Here is an 8,435-nt window from a genome sequence, read left to right as displayed (position 1 = left end):
CACGATCCCTTATGATGGTGTAACTTACATCGCTCGGAGGGTGGGGGGTATTCACATTCCTGAGTGACATACGTTTGACAACGTAAGCTGTAGTATAAACATAGCCTTAGAGTGTTGTTTTCAAAAACACATATGGAAGTTGTCTACACAACTCCCACTCCTACATCAATGCTAGACAGTGCTTTACAAAACCCGATCATTACTAGCTATTCGTTACACTTTTTTTTGTATGTGGAAAACAGGGTGTGAATGATTTTCAGGTTTGAAGGTCCACATATTGGACTACTGTTCTTTACAGGCACAACATTTGTACCCCTAAATAGAAGGTCAGGCCTCAGCCAACCAGAAACTGTGTACCCTTTAAATTGTTTTATGAAGAGCAGCTGTTGCTGGTGTTGGCTAAAAGTTACGCTGAATCATTCAACTTGGCTTAAGCCTGACATGGGAATCTCACTGATAGACAGGAGATAGTCTCCAAAATAAATATTGGCAAAGGTGAGAAAGAGTTAGGCCAGATACTTCCAGAGAAAACAAATATGAATCATCACTGTTTAGTGACAATCCTGAGATTATAAAGAGAATGGTTTATGGTTGAACCATTCCTCATTATCATTCCAATCTTTTGGCCAATTTTTTCCCATCAGATGCACATATATACAGGGATCCCATTGGGCCACATATAGGGAACTAGGTCAGAAATTAGCTCTCTGTCAAAAAAAAAAAAAAAAAAAAAAAAAAAAAAAAGAATAAAACTGATTATTATGCCCATTGTTTGGTTTTCTTACCATCCTTGTGAGAGTGAAGAACCAGTATGTGAAAGCATTGTTTTGTCTTAGAATTATAGTAGTTTGTTCACACTTTTAATTTTCTATATTCTGCCTTTTAATTCACTTACATTTCAGCCTTTCCCCTCCATAGGTTTGTAAACTGAAGAGAGAAAATCAGACTTTCAGACAAGCAGAGCACAGAAGGACAAGAAGACCAAAAATGTATAAGCTACAGACTACACAAGGCATCAATTTAATTGATCCAGGAGAAGGTTAAGGGTTGACTAGATCACAGTTTACAAGTGATCTCCTACATGGGGAGGAGATTTCTGACAGTAGATAGCTCTCTAATCTAGCAGAAAAAGGCATGATTAAATCTTGTGTCTGGATGCGGAAGCTAGACAAATTCAGACTAGAAATCAGATACACATTTTTAACAGTGAGGGTAGTTATCATTGGAACAACTTATCTAGGGCTATGGTGGATTCTCAATTACTTGAAATCTTTAAATCAAGACTAGATGTTTTTAAGAGCTATGCTGCAGCTCAACCAGAAATTGTAGGCTTGATGCAAGAATTATTGGATGAGGTTCTCTGGCCTGGGCTACGCAAGAGGTTAGACTAGGTGTTCCTTTCTGGTTTTTCTATGAATCAACATTGCCATACTGTACCACCTCCTGTAAACAAAGATATAATCAGCAAATGTGGCAAAGATGACCCAAGAACTTCACAAATCTCTTAAAAACTCTGGGATATAACCCTGCCGGAGGAACCCATCCGGGAAAGAATTATATCAAAATGAAACTTACTCTATAAAAAATAAAATAGCATAAAAAAACTCTTTTCTTGAGCTATTTTATTATAACACCACGGATTGTTAAAACTGAATGAGTAATTAAATTCAATTTATTTTTTACTTTCTGTGCTGTTTGTTTATTTTGTTCATATTTTTCTCAGCTTCTGCCATGAAAGTCAATGAAGTCATTATCACAGTGGTTCTCAAACTGGGGCCGCCGCTTGTGTGGGGAAAGCCCCTGGCAGGCCAGGCCAGTTTGTTTACCTGCCGGGTCCTCAGGTTTGGCCGATTGCGGCTCCCACTGGCCACGGTTCGCTCCTCCGGGCCAATGGGGGCTGCGGGAAGCGACAGCCAGCAAATCCCTTGTCCCGCGCCACTTCCCGCAGCCCCCATTGGCCTGGAACAGCAAACTGCAGCCAGTGGGAGCCATGATCGGCCGAACCTGCGGACCTGGCAGGTAAACAAACCGGCCTGGCCCGCCAGGGGCTTTCCCTACGCAAGCAGCGTCTCCAGTTTGAGAACCACTGCATTATCGCTTTTGTTTATGGCCATTTTTACTCTTAGGTTCTTACGCTCTAGCATCAAATTGTTATTATCAGCCACCATTTTTACGGGCCCAATCCTGGCAGGTGCTGAGTCCCTCCTGGAAGACATTGATTTCTGTGGGATCTGAAGGTGCTTTGCGGATTTGCAGGATTGAGAACTTCTGGGAACTTCACTACACTATGCCTGGTGTAGTGTCACCAACCGTGATCACGCTGGTTGGTGCAACTGCCCTCAGTAGCCTCTGCATGTTTGATGAGCCCGATGATGAGGGTGCTTAGCCACTTTCAAGCTTTGTAGTTAAGCCTCTAGCTTGATATTTTGGTTCCTTCAGAGGAGGCATAAAATACATTTTCCATTGGGTAAAACATGCTGCAGCTCTCACTGCAAACAAAGAGAGAGAGAGAGATTTTCTCTCGACAGCTATTGAAATCAGTGACTAAAACCAAAGCAATTTAAATAAAAACTCCTGAGGCAATGATGAATCCTGCAGGACTTCTCCAAAATAATAGGGGTCCAATGTGCTGTGGCTTTTGAGCTGCATATGGCACGTGGGGCGAAAAATTCCTTCGTTCATTTCTAGCTCCCTCTCTTAAATGTCTGAATTAGGTCAGATCCTCAGTTGGTATAAACGCATGTAGCTGTATTGGGGTCAGGAAACAGGTGTGTAAACCCGAAGGGTTGTGCAGGAGAGATGTTTTACTGACATAGGGTGTATCACACAGAACCTGAGATGGCAACAGAGAACCTGTCCGAGTGGGGGCTGCGAGAGACACCCAGGAATTGTAAAATTGTTAGCTCTTTAATCTTTCTATCATTAAACATACCTACCAAATGTGTCCCCTCTACTGAAGCTGCTACCCAGTTCATAGCCTCGTGTACATGATTTAGACTGATTACTTCCTGGCACAGGTGTGCCAGTCAGGGGTGGGAAGAGAGGCGTTTCTTGACCAACAGAGCTGTGCTGGAGAAGTCCCTAGTGTAGATGCAGTTATTCTATCAACTAAGCTGTGCTTTTACCAATAGAGTTTGTGCCACTGGGTCTGCCAAGCCACTACCATTCCTCATTCAAATCCCTGCATAAAAACCGTTGCCCATGCCCTTCCTCACCCTACCCCCTCCCTGCTGTGTGTGACACCTCTTTGTGCCACATCGAACAGTAGTTTGCAGAGCTGTTAGGGACAGGGTCCCTGGCTTCTAGTCTATATTGGACAAATATCTCACCCAATTTTGAATGCTATAAGGAAAGGTAGCAAAATAAATAATGTTCAAAAGAAGCCTTTATTCAAAAGCTTACTAGAGGGAGGTCTGCACTGAGGAGGACTTCCTGGGGGGCTTAAGCTCTGCATCACAGCAGCCCTGCAGCCATGACAGCCTTAAAAGGCCAGTGGTGTCAGCACAGTTATCTGTCACGATGAGGCTCAGGGAGGAGGCAATCTTGAACACAGGCTGGGTGGAGAGTTAAAAAGGAAGCAATGTGATCTAGTAGTAGATGAGTCAATAGACAAGGAAACCTCAGTTCTGTTCCACTGTGTGACCTTGGGCTAGTCATTTAATCTCTCTGCCGCTCTGCTTCCCCTTCCTTTGTGCTTGTTTATTTAGAATATAAGCTCTTTGGCTCGGAGACTCTCTCTCATCTTGTGTATGTACAGCACCTGACACAGTGGGGCCTCAATCTCCATTGTGACCCCCAGGACCTATTTATAAATAATAATAATAATATAAACCAAGATTTGGCAAAAAGTGAAGCCCAAAGCCTTGAAGGTCCCTGAATGAATCCTTCCCTTTGCTACTGCCATCAGCATATCACAGACAACAGGCCTCTCACATCTAACTTCCGCCTCAGAAGTTTAAGCAGGAGCTTCTGATTTAGTTTCTTAAGTGTGAGCAAAACTTGATAGAGGCTCATGCATCTCCAAATTGCTGTTGGGCAGAGTGAATGGCCCAGAGCAGAAGTGCAGCAGCTTCCTATGCAGTCTGGTCATCAACAAGCCATTGTTTAATATCACTGCAGCCGAACTGCAAAGGGAAAGGCTACATTGCTGCAGTGTGCCTGCTGTTCTCCGCCGTTCCTGCAGGTGTATGGCCAGCATGGGCTGACTTTTAAGTTATGCTTCTACTTTAAACAGGCACGTATAAGATTATGGAATGATTTAGCTTTTAAAATGCAAACACAGGGCCAAATTCTTAAACAATATGAAATTGTTGTGATGTAGATGTTGTAATACGCTGTAGGCCGTATGGGCCTAGTACAGGGGTCGGCAACGTTCGGCATGCGGCTCGCCAGGGTAAGCACCCTGGTGGGCCAGGCCACTTTATTTACCTGCTGACGTGGCAGGTTCCGCTGATCGCGGCCCCCACTGGCCGCGGTTCGCCGTCCTGGGCCAATGGGGGCAGCAAGAAGCGGCGCGGGCGAGTGATGTGCTGGTTGCGGCTTCTTGCCACCCCCATTGGTCCGGGATGGCGAAGTGCGGCCAGTGGGGGCCGCGATCGGCCAAACCTGCCGTGTCAGCAGGCAAATAAACTGGCCCGGCCCGCCAGGGTGCTTACCCTGGCGAGCCGTGTGCCGACCCCTGGCCTAGTATAAATGTTGTATGCTTGACGTGAGGACATGAGTTGCCTGCTGGCAGCTGAAGCAAGGATTTAAGGTTATGAGCGGTCAAGAATTGTCTGTGCAAAACAAACTTGGTCATGTCTATAAGGGGAAATGGAATGTTTTGGATTATGGCAACCTGCCCGGAACTGCTCTTCTGGAGTTGTGGATGAAAGGCTTAGTAAACAGGCAAAGAACTAATGATGCAACGGACTGGTCTATGAAAACAGTTCTTTGCTATAGCTGAAGTTGGAATCAGACATCGACTCAGCGTCCTGAAAAAGAAGAGGCGTTTAACGTGAGGCTCCCCACGCCTTGTGATGGGACTGAATTTCGACAGGCCATTAGGGTTTCCTTCTTCAGATTCTGGTGTAGTAGGAAAGGAATGTGAATGTGGGGTTTATATTGTAATCAATATAAATAAAGAAAAATATTTAGAGTATTTTGTACCAACACTGTGTCTGGTATCTGCCTGCTCCCCCGTCCCTTAGGGAGGCCACTATCAGAGCCTAACAAAATGGCCCTTAAAACGGAAGTACATGCAAGCTGCCGAAACACTGATGTATGCTCATGATTTGGCTGGTAGCAGCCTCACATGCATACAACCCCCTTGCATAGATTATTTCCGGCAACAGCATGAACAACCTGAATGTGGTGGTGGGCACAGACCTCAGTGGTGAGTCAAGGGACTCCATGCATAATAATTCAGACCAGGACTTCCATGTGTATAAAATCCATCACTTGAGACTGCAAGTGACAATACAGAAAAATAATTGCATATGCAAGTTATTTACACACACAACTGGGGGAGGGGGACATTTTGAAAACTCGGCCCATTCTGCCTACAGGGCATTTGATGCATTCCCTTTGGCTAACCTTCTTGTTTATTCCTTGATTATTCAGAGATCAGGGAGTAGGGCAATATATTTTATTCAACCAACTTCTGTTGGTGAGAGAGACAGCGCTATTCCTCAGATATTTTAATGGTAAAGTGGTATTTCAGCTGGAATTCTTAGCTATGCGGGAACTATTGCTCTGTGTATTTTCCCCCCTATTTTATTCATAAAGATAAATGTTGTGATAATCAGGTTGTGCATGAAAAGAAAATAACATAAACCTTGAAAATATTTATTTTTTTTATTTGAGTTCCATTGTTGTAATAGAAGGTGGTAAAGACTAAAAATCTGTCATTGCTGGTTTGCAGCCTTGTCAGTTTCACCAGAAATTGTTTCCTTCATTTGTTTGCCAGCACAGTACATTTTAGAAGGAACATGCCTTTGAGGCGTGGCTCTGAACTCTCCAGCTGTGCATAATGGGTACGCTGGCGTGTGTCCCCCAAACACGCCAGAGAACAACAGCTGCTGTGTGTTCCTACCTTGGCCTTTCCTGGAAAATAGCATTGACTCATTGTCCTCTCCCGGAGAGCGTGGGCTTCAATAAAACCAAAAGAAGAATCTCTTCATAAATACAGAAACCCCAGGGCACTTTTTTTCCCTTGGCCAGGACAGGAAATTATGCATTTTATCTCACCCACTTCATAAAAAACAGACGCACACCAATTCAAACAGGCATGCACGCACACAAACACACCCACAGATATGGACACGTACACACACACAGGTAGGCAAATGGAAAGATGCAGACTCACAGACACACTCATGCAAACAGGGACACACCCAAAGATGCAGAGAGACACAAACACACACAGACAAAGGGATACAGGTGAATATGCAAAAACAACAGGGAGTCTGGTGGCACCTTAAAGACTAACAGATTTATTTGGGCATAAGCTTTTGTGAGTAAAAACCTCACTTCTTCGGATTACTCACGAAAGCTTATGCCCAAATAAATCTGTTAGTCTTTAAGGTGCCACCAGACTCCTTGTTGTTTTTGTAGATACAGACTAACACGGCTACCCCCTGATACTTGACACCATGCAAGGTGAATATGCATGTGCGTGTGCACACACACACACACACAGAGGAGGATGTGCACACACAGGGACATACACACGCACATAAAGGGGACATGCACATACAGGGATGCTTGTACGCAAAGGGGGACATGCAGGGGGATACACACAAACCCACAGAAGGATGTGCACAGACAAAGGGGGATGCCCAAAAGGATGGACGGGGACACACACACACACACAATCTTTTTCAGTGTCTGGGGTCAGGAAATAAAACTGACCGGCCCCCTTTAACTAGTCCACCCCTTTCCCTTGCCCCCAATCCGCCTCTCCTCTCTTCCTTTTCCTCCTGTCCCCCTTCCCTCCCTTCACCAACTTTCTCTTCCCTTTCCCCATCCTCTCTTCCTTCTCCCTTTTCTTCTTCCCTTCCCCATCCTCCTCTCCCCAGGGTGACCCCACCTCACCCCTGCTCACCCACCTTACTGCAGGGCTCTCCCAGGCAGTCACAAGCCCCCAGCCTAGCCCCCACCCCTGGAGGCTTGGCTCGACTTTCCTCTCTCTTTCTCTCGCTGCTACTTTCGGTTTTAAAGTCACCCCTGCGCTGGAGATGCGCTTCTATTGGTCCAGCTGGGATAACGCCACCACCTTAAATCCGCCTGGATTGGTTTGGCTCGTCATCAATCATTTCTAGCAGCCGGGACTCCAGATGGTACTGAATGGGGAAGGAGGGAGGGAGAAATAGAAACTCGTGCACAGAGGGAGAGAGCAGCTGCCAGAGGCCAGGAGGAGGTACATGTGGATGGCTGGCTGGGTGGGGAGGTGGGGAGAATGGGGTATCCAGTACTGTGTGTATAGAATAATGCAGAGAGGCAGTGTAATAGATTGTAAGGTAATAAATTATCTATATAGTGACTATGGAATGATGATTATAGGGATCCAGATTATACTTCCCTGTTTTCATCTAGGTCCCTTTTGTGCTGAGGTTTATTGCAAAACTCAGGGCTCTAAGCATCTGTTCCCTGAGGGCGGTGAATGGTCCAGGTGGGCAGCCTTAGGGAAGTAGGATGGCAGCTAAGGGCTGGCAGGAAATACAGGCTGGGGAGAGGTATGGACTAAGCATTGATGAGTTTATATTTATTCTGCTTTCAATGGCTGACCAAGTGCGTCAGTGCAGAATGAATGGGAACTGTGTGTTCTCATTGTCAGGTTATGCGCAGCAGTTACTTCACAGCATAGTAAGGCCATATAGCACTTAGCTCTGGGGTTACAGACAGACAGACAGCCATCGGCACAGCCTGGGCACCCCGTTTAAATGATGTAGATATAAATAATGTATTAACGTGGCTAGGGAACTGGGGCGGCTGACAAAGTTGTAGTAAAAAACCAAATGAATGAGCACTTGATGTCACGCTACCTCCCTCCCTGTTTTTATGGCAGCATGATTCGGCCACACAATTTGGGCAAAATCCTGGCTTGTTTGGTGTTTATTGATTTTTGTTTTGGTCACTAAATAGCTCAATTTTGCATGTGTCTGGGAGGGAGCACAAAGCACATGGAATGGGCTGAGACCTCAGGGGAGGAGGAGGAGATGTTATGAAAGAGACAGCGGGGAACCCCCCCCCCCACCAGCAGCAGTATTTTGTTATAATTTCTGATCATTGGTTGTGGGTATATGCCGATAGGCATATGTTGGTCTTTTAAGCTTTGCTTCTTTTCAGTTTGCCACTGGCCTGCATGCTGATGGGTCAGTTTTGTGTTCCGCTTGGGGGGCAAAGATGCGGGACGGTGATATTTGAGCTGAATTAATGTTAAGCTGGGTGACCTT

General features: G+C 45.5%; 1 protein-coding gene across 2 annotated transcripts in view; it reads left to right on the top strand.

Annotated features, from left to right (window-relative positions):
- The first annotated feature begins 7,155 nt into the window (after nt 1-7,155).
- Nucleotides 7,156-8,435, top strand: part of SLCO4A1 (solute carrier organic anion transporter family member 4A1) — a 48,276-nt gene continuing 46,996 nt past the window's right edge. For both annotated transcript variants that reach the window (XM_034787174.1, XM_034787176.1), the window contains exon 1: nt 7,156-7,399. The gene's annotated coding sequence lies outside the window, so the exon portion shown is untranslated. The remainder of the gene's footprint in view (nt 7,400-8,435) is intronic.

This window comes from Trachemys scripta, chromosome 12 (assembly GCF_013100865.1).
Source record: "Trachemys scripta elegans isolate TJP31775 chromosome 12, CAS_Tse_1.0, whole genome shotgun sequence".
NCBI classification, from domain to species: Eukaryota; Metazoa; Chordata; order Testudines; family Emydidae; genus Trachemys; species Trachemys scripta.
Note: the sequence above shows the minus strand (reverse complement) of the source record. Positions and strands in the feature narration are given on the sequence as shown.